The sequence below is a fragment of the Camelus bactrianus genome, chromosome 6, assembly GCF_048773025.1.
Source record: "Camelus bactrianus isolate YW-2024 breed Bactrian camel chromosome 6, ASM4877302v1, whole genome shotgun sequence".
In the NCBI taxonomy this organism is placed as follows: Eukaryota; Metazoa; Chordata; class Mammalia; order Artiodactyla; family Camelidae; genus Camelus; species Camelus bactrianus.
In genome coordinates, this window is record NC_133544.1 from 5,317,245 (window position 1) to 5,329,690 (window position 12,446).

At 45.1% G+C, this 12,446-nt stretch overlaps 1 protein-coding gene across 3 annotated transcripts in view; it reads left to right on the forward strand.

Moving 5' to 3' along the window:
- The first annotated feature begins 264 nt into the window (after window positions 1-264).
- Window positions 265-12,446, forward strand: part of SETD3 (SET domain containing 3, actin N3(tau)-histidine methyltransferase) — a 68,325-nt gene continuing 56,143 nt past the window's right edge. The window contains exon 1 of one of the 3 annotated variants that reach the window (XM_074365050.1): window positions 265-431. The gene's annotated coding sequence lies outside the window, so the exon portion shown is untranslated. Of the gene's footprint in view, window positions 432-750; window positions 775-12,446 lie in introns of those variants that run through there. The other 2 variants (XM_074365051.1, XM_074365052.1) reach the window with 2 other exon arrangements.

Below are 12,446 nucleotides of genomic sequence, written 5' to 3' on the forward strand. Positions count from 1 at the left end.
GCGCGGGAGTAGGGAGGAAAATGCCTATCCTCCAATCAACGCCCGGGCGTGGGCTCAGCCCAGCCAATTACGGCCCCGCAGCTGGCGGGGGGCCGAGCCAGCCGCTCAGGCCCAGGAGCCCGCAGGCCCAATGGCTGGGCAGGAACCCGAACCGAACGGTCGGGGGGCGGCGGGGCGGGGCCGCGCCCATGCGTCTGAGCCGCCGGCCAATAGGCGGCGGCGGTGGTGGCCTGGGGGCGGGGCCTGGGGTGGGCGGAGCCGCGTTGGGCCGTGGCGGCGGGGCTGTCTTAGGCCGCGGTCCCGCCCCTCCCGTCCGGCTGCCGCCGCCGCTGCTGCCGTCGCCGCCGCCGCCTGGGGCTTGGTTGAGGCGGACGGTGGGTCCTGGCCCTAGTGTGGCGCCGCCGCCGCTACGCGAAGGGGCAAGCGGGCAGGTGAGTGCCGGCGGCCGCCCCTCCGCGCTCGCTGCCCGCGGGGCAGACTCGTGCCGCCGCCCCCGAGCGCTGTGAGGCCGCCTCCCGCCCCGGCCGGCGCCCCTCGGTCGTGGTCCGGCCCGCGTCCAGCCGATCTCTCCGGGCCTGGGGGGCGGGGGACGGTGTGCGCCCTCGGGCTTGGCCAGCAGGGCTGGGTGCCCGGGGCCCGGCAAGGTCGGAGAGCGCCGCTCGGCCTCTGCCCTCCGGCCCTGCCGGGGCGGGGGCGCGCTCGCCCCTACCCCGCGTCCCCTCCCGGCACCCAACGCTCCGGTCCCCGCTCCGGCCGCTCCGGACGTGGCAGCAGGTACAAGGAGCGCCGGCCTCTCGGCACCCGCGGGGTGGGGCCGGGGTCCGTCTCCCTCGCGCTCGTCGGCTCGGCTCTGCGTGCGGCCGGCTCGCGCACCCGCTTCCTTCCTCCCTCCCTTCCTCCCTTCTCCTCGTCGTCATCCCGCTGCTTGGGCGAAGGCTGTGTGGCTTTCATGTTCCTCTCTCTCCAAACCTCAGGTGCCCGCGGGGGTGCCCGGGGACTAGTCCCTGCTTCTCTCCCTCACTTTCCAGTTATAAAAACAGTCGTTGAAAATAGGTCATCTTTCTTCCCACGCGCCCTGGCCATCTTCCACACGCTCTGTGCCCTACTAGGGAGAAGAATTCAGTGCTTTGGAGTTTGTCATTCCCGCATCAAACTCTTCCTTCTCGTGGCTCCAGGCTGGCGATGTAACTGCATCCTTTCTCCCCTGTTTCTACTCCGAAATAAAAGGAGCCGATTAGTATGGGGCGCCACTTGCTGCGGGGTCTCACCCGCTCCTTGTGTTGACAGGTTTAGGATCACTTGGAGGGTATTGTTTTGCACTTCCAAATGAAGGAGGTGATGTTTCAAAAGCCAAACTACTTTTGAAGTATGTTGACAGGTGAATTTTGCTTTTAGGAACCTTAGAAGAGTTAACCTTTTAGCGATGGATCTATCCATGGCTTGGTCGTTGTGTGGTTACAAGAGCTGTATAAGTTTGTCAGAACTCATTGAACTGGGCACTGAAAGAATTTTATCTTATGTAAATGATACCTCTTCCCCCCCACACTTTTTTTTCCCTCAAAAATGACCCTACTGCTAGTTCAGAACCGAAGGAACCAGTAATTATTTTGCAGAGGTTTTTCTTACTATTTTAAGTGAATGCATTTAACTTAAAAATATAGCCAAATAAAAGCAGCTTTCTTCTGTACGTTAAAATTTGACAAGACTTGCTTGAACCATGAACTATTGTGTCTACACGGGCTACTATACATGCAGTCTCCTCTTACCAAATTAGTCCCCAGGGCTGCTGTGATTGATATTTTGGTGCAGTTCCAGCAATTTAAGGAGGAGTTTTTCTCTGGCCCGAGAAAGTAGTTTGCGAAGCCAAGTTCTCAAACAGCTACAGAACAACTTTTTTATTGGGACCCCAAACAACCTCCGTTTCTCTTCTGTTACTCCTTCCTGGCTGCCCTCTTTGATATATATTCAACATTGTAAGCTAATATCTGAAATGAAACTCTAGTCTGAACCAGGAAAATGGTTGCTGCTTCCCATCTCTTCTCCAGTGATCCCGGAATAGGAATGATACTGGACTTGATGAAAACATTTATGCCTACGTTTGCTGTAGAAATGAAAGTTTCTGTTGAATTCTGTCCATAGGAGTGCAGTAAAATTGAAGTAAGAAAGTAGGGCCACATTTTAAATGATGATTAAACCTTGGCTTAGAAGCCACTGGAAAAGGAGAAAAAACTGTGAAGGTTGTTTCGAAAGATTTTTTCATTCTAAAGTTCAACCATTGGAAAACTGTTTTGTTCTGAGAGCTCTGATGACTGGTCACAACTATTCCCTTAAAACCTGCTGCTTTCATTATTTAGAAGAGAATGAGAAAGGAGATGACAGCTGGAGGGGATACGGAACAACAGAGGCTGCTCACAGTAAATACTTAGTAGGTAATCACTGAATTCAGTGGGAACCAGGTACATCATTTGTGGCACATGGAATTTTAGTAAAAATGAGTAAAAAGCTTACCTCCTGGCTTAGGGTTTCTCTGCATTCTTTTTACTGGATAGCAGTTTAGTTCAAGGCTGTCCAAGTCTCTTCAAATGTTTGAATGACATAGTCTCCTTTTTTTCTGGTCACTAATCTGCAGTAGCTTTGAGAAATGTAACTAACAATACTATTTCTTTTTTGGTGTAGTTTGATGAATATCTGTCACTGGGAGGTTTTTTATCTTTAGAAACTGGTTTGTCCGTCTTTGGCTGCTGTGCTGGGTACTTCTGTTGGGGGCAGGGAGGAAGCGTTTCAAGTATGTTTTCTCTTCTTGTACCCAAGTCCTGGGAGTGGAGCCTGAGTTTTGTTTCCCCACGAAGGAACAGGAGTCATTTATTACTATGGCATCAAACATTTTTGACAGAATAGTGAATACACCTTTGTTCTTACTTACTTTGAAAGTTGCTTGTGGCCAATTATTTGCTTCCTCAATAACAAGTACTGTATTTGGGCCCATTAATTTATTGGGAAGAATGTTTGATACGCTGTACGTCCTTTTTCTCCTGATACAGACATGGAATTGTTTATCTTGGATATCAGTTCATTCTGAGTCAGATTTAACCAGTCAAGAGTATTAGACGAAGGATTCTTTGCTTTTAATTTTTTCTGGTTTTCACTTTTGTGTTGCATTTACAGATACACCTTGCTTGGCAAAATTGAATTCTGTACATTGGATTTCCTTATGTCATCTCATTTTTTAATTCATAAAATTGGAGCTTATTAATATTTTGATGTGCAAATATAATTAATTTACATATTCTCAAAGGAAAAATAAATTTCTAACAAAATATTAGTATACATATTTCTCTATTGTAAAGGAGTTGAGATTTTTTTAAAAGTCACTAAATAGTCTTATGAAAAAAAGTTTAATTAATAGAATTGGCAAGGGTAGCAGTCCCTTTTTTTTTTTAAGTTCATACGGCAACTTAAGCCAGAGATTAGCTGTGTAGATTCCATTTCCATTTGGAAGTTTCCTCTAGGTTTTAGAAATAAACAGATCATAAAACAAGAGGTGCAAGCACAGCTATTGACAATTTTCAACAGAAATAAATTTGAATGGAAGAAAAATGATTCCAGATGATAATAAACTTCAAAAACCAAAGTTAAGACTTTGAAATTCTTTCTTATTCAACTACTTTCCAACTAGAAGTTAATTAGTAATCAAGATAATTCCAAACACTCTTGACTGACAATGGAAGACAAGTCCAACTCTGAAGTTAAGACTTTGAAAGGGATCTGAGTGATACTGATTACCAAGCCAAGTAAAATTTCAACCTGTTACATTCCTAGGCTCAGTAATGGGTGAGGAGAGCAGAGGGACAGGACAGGAAGAAGTGCTTTCACTATTTTTTAGGACTAAAAAGTTGTCTAGAGAATGTAGATAATCAGGTGTCTACATTAGAACTCATAATCAGCATGCAATATTTTAGGCTTATTGCCTATCTACCATCCTGAGCTTCACTTGCCACTTTGCTTGGGATACAACTCATAACAAAGTCTAAAAATTCTATGACTAAGTGGTTTAAAGGTTTCAGTCTCAGAAAATAGGAATGACTTCAGTATCAGTAGTTTTCTATTAAGCACAGTTAAGAGAAAGTGAGGGTTAGTGTTGAAAAGTATTCACTATAGTAAGTTGCTTTTACCATAAAGTTTGGAAATTTTGCTCATGTCCCATATTTAAGCTGAGGCCATTCCTGTATTTTTGAATGAGGCCAGCATAATGGTGCTATACTTTGAAAAGGCCAAAGAGATAAAAGCTTTATGTGGTGTTTTATAACCGCAAAGGAATACTGTTATTTTGAATTTCAGAGATAATGAACTTTCACAGCCTTCATAGGTGGGCTGGTTTTGACCAGAATCCATGAAATACTGTTGAGCATCAGTAAAGTTTGACATCAAGGTGTGCTGATGAGGCTGTGCTGTCAACTGTTTATTAGCTCGTATGAATTTGTTAACTTCTCTTAACTTCAGCTTTCTCATCTGTAGGAGTAGGCGTAATATCTTTCTTTATCTAGTGTGTAAAATGCTTACCTCAGTTCCTGATATAGGAAGTGCCTAAAGGCTGCAGTTGTGATGAAGATGATCATGTTGGGGGCTTGGCACAGGACACACAGTTTCACCAACCTAGAAACTAACCATGGGACAGCATGAATAATTGCATTTAGGCTCAAAAACTCAGTTTAATATAGCACATGTATCTGGCTGAAGACCAGTTTATGTAAAAGGCTTTAGTTGATTATCATTTGGGCTGTGGGACCATGTCTCACTTACCTTTGCATTTCAGATTAGATACTCAAGACATATGCACTGAATGGAGGTGTGAATTGTTCATTTGGCTCATAGAAAAGTAAGGCTATAAATCAATAAAAAATGTTAAAAAAAAAAAAAAAGAAAAGTAAGGCAATCTTAGCTATTACAGATCTTCCTCGACTCATGAGGGGTTACATCCCAATAAACCCATCCTCTGTTGAAAATGTCATTAAGTCGAAAATGTATTTAATACACCTAACCTACCAAAAATCACAGCGTAGCCTCACCTACCTTAAATACGCTCAGAACACTTACATTAGCCTACAGTTGGGCAAAACCACATAACACAAAGCCTACGTGGTAATAAAGTGGTGAATATCTCATGTGATTTATTGAATACTGTACTGAAAGGGAAGGCAGAAGGCTGTATGGTTCAGAATGGTGGTATGTGTATGGCTTTCACTCACCATCCCTTGGCCGACCGGGAGCTGTGCTCGCTGAGGCTGCCCAGCATCCCCAGAGGGTATCTATAGTACTACATATCGCTACCTTGGGAGAAGATCAGAATTCAAAATGTGAGGTTTCTATTGAACGCGCGTGGCTTTCATACTATCGCAAAGTCGAAATACCCTAAATCGAAGCATCGTATGTTGGGGACCATCTGTATTAGTAAAACCTCCTTGAGTTGAGTTGAATCTGGCAGTGGATAGATAGCAAAGCTCTTTGACAGCCACACGTGCTACATAATATTAGATGTCATTACTTTAAAGATGTTTAGGGTTGCAGGTAAATACAGAGAACCCCAAAGGTCTCTTCCAAACCTGATGTTCCACAATTCCAGAATCTAGAATCCTTATGGGAGGAATGTAGGTGGCTTGAAAGTAATTTCTTGACAGATTATAGCTAGCTGTTCCTTCACCCTTAACATTTTTCTTTCTTCTTTTAGAAAGATATAATAGGAAATGATTATTCATGATACTGAATGATTCTTTGCTTTAAGAAGGATTTTTTTGCAACTTCCTTTAATTAAGAGCCTCATTTTAAGTATATTTACAACTTAGTAACAGGTTAGAACTAAAACTACTATGTATTGAAAAGTCAATCAAAGATAGTTTAAGCACCTCTAAATTAGTAGAAATATAGCAAAAAAATGGTAGAAAGCAAAAAATAGCAATTTAAAAAAATTTCAAGTTTGTGTGTATCTGTATCAATCTATCTGTCTCCATGTATATGAGAGCCCAAATTGTTCTGTATAAAGATTGTAGTTTTACTTAAATGCAGCTTACAGGTGTACATTCATTTTGGTACATGTGTAGCTACTGTGTTGAAATTCATTGCACTGTCCTGCCTGTCGGCTTGCCTTGACTTCTTGGTACTTGTGAGCTGTGGCACATCAGCACTTCCTTTGATAGAGATTGGAATGGTGGGTGCTCGTTAGCCACCTGAAGTCGCTTCAGTGTGGCTTGAGCCTGCTGCTAGACACTGCTGCTGTGCACAGAGAAATGTTTCCTATTAACATGGTACCAACGCGAGGACTACATACGCCTTATCAGTTTCTGGAGGAGAGAGAGCTTAGTTAAATACTTTCAGTTTGGGAGTGCTTTCATTTTCCTAGGCCATCATCCTGTAATTTGTGTACTTATTTCAGAATGTAGTAATCGGATCCTAATGGCCTGCAAAGTATTTTAGTGAGATTTTTTTCTTCCTACACCAAGATTTGGCGGGCTCCCGCACTCCCTTCGAGTGCATTTACAGCTGAGTGCCTGCGGTGGGAGGAAGCTGTTGGACCATTTTCTCCTTTAGTCAGTTCAGCTGTAAAGTTGGGAAGATGCAGGATACACTGAAAAACAGATGCTGGATTTGAGTTAAGGTTTTCTGGGCGAAGTACTAAAAAAGTGTAATCAAAAATGTTAATTCTGGTTGTATTTAGTTGAAAGCAATGCAAGAATAACAAATATACATTCTTTCCATTTATACTTTTTTAGGAAAAATAAAAACCCCACACAGCTGAATGCCATCTCAGTCTGTTCAGTTTATGTAAACTATACTTTGTAAAAATAGGTTAAGTATCCAACATCCTCTCTCTCACATCACCCGCATGCCCCCTCCCCATCAGCCAAGATCCCTAAAGGCACTGTATCTCACTTTTCCTCACCTATACAGATTACATGTAAAAGAATCATTTGATTGGTCAGAAGTGGCTCTTGATTAAGAGATGCCACTTGCATATTAGCAATTTAAATAATAATTGAATATACCTTTTATTTTACTGTTTTCTAAAGTTGGTTTTATCTCTTAGGTGGAGAAATTGTTGATGGACTTGATACATAATTTATGGTGTTTTAAAGAGCCAAATTTTGAGGATTCTGTACATTTTAAAAATTCATTGGTGGTGAAGAAATGCAGATATATGTGAAACTCTCAGCTTGCTGTTTCTTTTTATGGATCCCCCTTTATTTGAGTGATGAGCTCTAATTGTTGTGGAATCAATTTGTCTGTCAATACTGTATTGCTTTTCTACATAATATTTTCTTTTGTCTAAAGTATTGTTTAAATCCTTTTTTTTTTTTTTACCATGTATTTTTGCTTTCCCCAAGATAATTCAATAGGAATTTGTAAATTATACCTGATTTCCATCTAAGCTTTGGGGGGAAATCTTTCATTTAGCATTGTACCTTCTGGCGAATATTTAGAATATAAGTTGCGTTATGTGTGTGTATCTGTATGCCCATGTGTATACACATACCTAATTCAGCACATCTTTGTGTCTTTCTAATATACATATTTGAAATAAGTATTGAAGATAAGCTTTTGGTCTTTGTAGGAAGTTGATGAATTTCTAAACAGGTAGTTTTCCACTGAGAGCACTAAGGATATTCAGGATACCTGCATCACTCTTGGGAAACTTGAAATCTAGCCCGAGATTCAGCTGAAATCACAATGAAAATCACTCATTGTGTGTTACAAATTTTTGAATCATGACTGAACAGGGTGGGTAGTTATTTTAAATCCGTGATGTTGGGAGAATTTTCATTAACAAAAAAAAGTCAGAAAGGGGTTGAATTTAGGAAACCACTCACCCTGGATTCTAAGACTTTCTCAAACTGAGTCTTAAAATCTCATCATCCTTCTTTAACTGGACTTTATGCCTTGCCCCTCTCTGTTTTGTTACTTTCCTCCTATATTTGAGGAATTATCCAGGCTATGCGTCCTGGGTCCCCACCTCCTCCTTATCCTGGAGGCTGGCAGGCCTGGTCTTCCCTCATGTGTTGTCTTCCGTAGTGGCTAGTATGGTCCTGGCCCAGAGATGCGGGATAAGTCGCTTAATCGTGTGCGCCAGCAAGAGTCCACCTACATGCTGGACACGGCACCAGATTTCAGGTTGGAAGCTGTGGGTCTGCTGCATGTTGGCTCTGGGCTCTTGGCCGAGTCGTAGCCGTGTCTAAGTCCCCTGACATGCCAGTGGTCACCACCGGCCTCTGGGGACTGCGGCGGGAATGCCAGGGAGGTGGTGGGTGGGGACGGGTCTGACCAGCGCAGAGCACCATAAAAGATGCTCGAGCCTCTGGTCACAAGTGCCTGTGGAGCCTGAAGTCACATTTGGGTTGTAGCTCTGCCGTTTCTATTGGAAACAGACTTATTCCTGCCTTGTTGCTTTCTAAGAGACCAAAAACACTTTAAAAATTCAGTTTGTGTTCATTAGAGAGATTCTCTTATGAAATTTACACTCTTAAAGCTTTTCTAGCAAATAAACTACGGATTCCCCAAAGAAGTCATCTTTTAAATGTGAATTTTGTATATTTTATATGTATAAATTTATATTTTGACTTTTAAGAGTCATCCTAATTCTTTAGTAGAAGTAGTTAAGTATTAAGTAAATGTCTCATTTTGGCTACTGTTCTAATCACTGGTGGGAGAATATATCAGAATGGTTCCTTGTGGACAATCTTACTATCGTGATGGGAAATAAATCTTACCCACAAGTAACACTAATACACTCAAATAAGATTCTTCTTCATTCACCAAATATTTGACCCTCGACTATGTCCACGGCACTGTTATAGCCCCTGCAGATAATTTAGAGATGGAAGCTTTGTGTTTTTTTCTACCATGAGACGGTGGGTGAGGTAGGCGCGTAAATGATGTTGACTGCAGCAGGTGCGGCCAGAGAGCCGCCAGGGCTGGGCTCTGGGTTGTGTGGAGTGCGCAGGGAAGTGTCGCTTAGTTGGGGTTTGAACCAGGACTTAGACACCTTCACCTAGGGCTGAAGGCACGCAGACCGCAGAGAGGAGAGAGTGGATTGAGGATGATGCCAGGCCAGGGGGCTGGGGGAGCTGGCAGACGGTGGCAGTAAGGCCTGATGCTTTGCAGGGTGAAAAGAAGTAAATGTGGGGCTTCTGTCTTCAAGGTACTTTTAGTTAGGGGTGTGACACAAACACTAGAAGAATTGGGGCCAAACCATATCAAATCCAGAGGCAAATAAGTCTTATAGACCTTGATAGCTGTAAAAGTTCAGCAGAATGGCTGCTGAGCCTTAGAACTGGGTGCAGAGAACCCCCATTCTCCAGAAACTTGAATTACTTAAGTAAACTTAAGGCTTGAGGACACTCAGATTCAGTGTGCGAGGGGCTGAGTACTCAGGAGCTCCCGGACAGAGAGGATCCAGGTGACTGGGGAGCTTTCCTGATTGGAGGTCACTGTTGGCCTGGCTTCTGGGTGGAACAGATTAAGAGCTGGTCTGAAGCTAAGATCCTGTACCCTCGGGAGGTACGTTCCCTGGGGACAAGGACAGGCACTCCCTTCTCCCTCCTTAATTAAGTAGCAAGTTAATGCCTCTGTGGAAGATTCTTATGGCCTAACCTGGGTAAGCTGCTTTCTCTCTTTAGGGCCTGGGGGATGGAAAGAGTCCAAAGAGAATTCCAAAAGACTGATCTCAGTGTAAGCCAAGCCTTTAGCATCTGTTAATCACCTTAAACTTGACCCATTCTTACTGATTTTCATGGGAGTGAGGGCTGCATGGAGGAGCCCAGAATTTCCTCAAGGCCACTGGGGACATTTTGGCTGAACCTTAAAGTATGTGAAAAATTTTGCCAGGAGGAGACAGGTAGCAGAAGGTAGCTTCATTCCAGAAAGGGGGGGAGAACCTGAGCAGGTCCTGGAGCTGTGTTAAGGTGGGGATGGGAAGAATAAAGCCGGGCAGGTGAGATGGGGTGAGGAAGTGGAGGGCCCAGGGGCTGTGCTGGGTGGGGGGTTGCGTGTGACCCTGGAGCTGTGGAAAGACCTAGCGTTGAGTAAAAGCAGCCAATGTGTTGTACATTTTTATTTGTATGAAGTTCCGAAACAGGCAAATGTAAGCGATGGTAATGGAAGTCAACATGATGGTGACTTCTGGGAAGTGGCTGTGGACTGGGGTAGGCTCTAGGGGACTGGGCGAGGGGTGGATATGCCGGTACCTCATCCCAGGTGGTGGCAGTGCACTTAACCCAGCGGGCTACTCGTGCGTTTATGAAGGCTAACTTAACAGTGTGGTGGGGAGGGAGGTCGGAGGCAGGGAAATGATTCAGGAAAGGGTGGGAGGAGCTGGAGCTGAGGGTTTTAACTGGGAGTGGCTTCAGGGACTGTTCCTATAAACATAGCCCCCCAGGGCTTTTGAAGATCACATAGCTGCTCTCCCAGGTGCTGATTTACTGATGTGGGTTGAAGTTACACCTGTGTTGTATTCCTGCACTCGTTACTCAGGGCAGATTTAAGTGGTAGGGATGGGCTTGGGCAGGGGGAACACAGGACACTTACAGTCTAAGCAAGAGGTGAATTCAAGAGGTCTGCCCTCCTGCGCCTGCAGAGCTCTGTGCTTCTGCTCTGCGTTTCACAGAGGCAGCGGGGCAGTAGACCAGCACAGGCTTTAGAGACAGGCAGATTGGAGTTCCAGCTGCACCTCTTACCCTGGATAAAGACAGAGGACTTCACCTTTCTGAGAATGTCATCTTAAAGACGAGGCTGATGCCCACTGAGTCCAGGTCTGGGAAGATCAAACCAGGAGGTACATCTTAGCACAGCCAGTGGCAGAGGGTGAGGACTGCACACAGGGCCATTGCCCTGCCGTTTTAATTAACAGTCATTATCTCAGGGCAGGTATCTAGATGCCAGGGAGTGATGGGAGTTGAGGGGGGGTTCCTGAGGGAAGACTTGGTGTGGGGGAATTGCGGGCAGAGTGAAGAAGCCTGTTTTGGAGCCCTTTGGTCCTTGCACTGTGAGGACCGTGCCGGGGGGCATGGCTGTCTCAGGCTCACTGCGCGCCAGACCTGCTAAGAGGAGGGGAGGGTCTTGGAGCTCCTCACTGAAGTGATGTTTTCAAGTTGTTTAGCTCCAAACACGCACAGACTCTTGCCAGCAGGGTCATATCCGATGGTGAGTGTTACACTTCTTTCTGCCAAGCTATATTTGGAAGTGTGATTCAAGCCCTTCTTTCCAGAATTACCGGTAGTTTTAGTTGTTTTCAGGTCAAGTTCAGTGGTTCTCTGCAGAGATGCCCCGGGTAGATGTGCAGAGGGCCTGAGATGCAAGGACGAGCAGTAGGTGCTCTGTCCTGGCGGTGCTGTGAGCGACTCGACCCGGGAGCTTTCTTCTCATTGAGTCCTAAAGTGTAGGGAAAGGTGCGGAAACTTTTCCTCCTCTTGCTGCCCCCGCCCCATGCTTTTTTTTTTTTTTCTGCTTTTGATTTCAAAACAACTAACTCTTGTCCTTGCTGCAAAAGTTTTAGGTATTTTTTAGCAGATCCTTTTTTGTTCCAGGATGCCTGACACTGTGTTTGAGAAGACTCATTAGATACATAAGTTACAAAGTATACTCATACATTAGACACGATCAGAGACCATACATATCGTGGCCCTTTAATAGAATGTTATTTTCTGTGTTAGCATGGCCCGTGTGTGCATGGATTCAGTTACAGCGGAGTCAGAGATCACCTACACCGTGGGAGAATGTGCATTTTAAACCTTTCGTCTTATCGCAGCTCTCCACACTACCATAGTCATTTCTTTTTGTAAGAAACAAGTAGGTCAGAGTTTGCTTTTTCTTCTCCCCTGAGATGAGGCGAGGGCTCCGTGGCGCATCGTCGTGGTGCTTGTTATTAATCAGCGTGTGGATTGCTTCAGTAGCGTCTCGGCTGAGGACTCTCTCCATCTTCTTGGGTTGTCATCTTAAGGCGCTTCTCTCTGGAGGAGGAATGCTCAGATCAGAATTCTCCCCAGCAGTTGTTGCCTTCTTCAGGCAGGGGCTTCTCTCCCACTGCTCTCCGCCGAGACCTCTTCAGCCGGCCCGTTCCCCACAGGGCCCCCTCGGGCTTTGCTCATTCCTGTCCTTGTCTTTGAGTTGCCTCCCCTTTCTTCATACCTCCCAGCCCCTTACTTTTGTCGAGACACAGCTCCTGACTCACTGTTATGAAATGTTTTCAGACAGATGTTATAACATCTTTGCCCAGCGTGCCATCGGTGCAGCCTGCTTGGCCCATCCTGCCCATTTGTCAGACCATGTGGACTCGTGGGTGGGTGAAGTGCTGGACTGGGAGGCAGTGGGAGACTCTCTCGAGGGTGGGGTCTGCCATCCACTTCCTGTAAAACCGGGGGCCAGGGACTTTGAATTTTCTTTGGAACAAAATGAAGGAATTA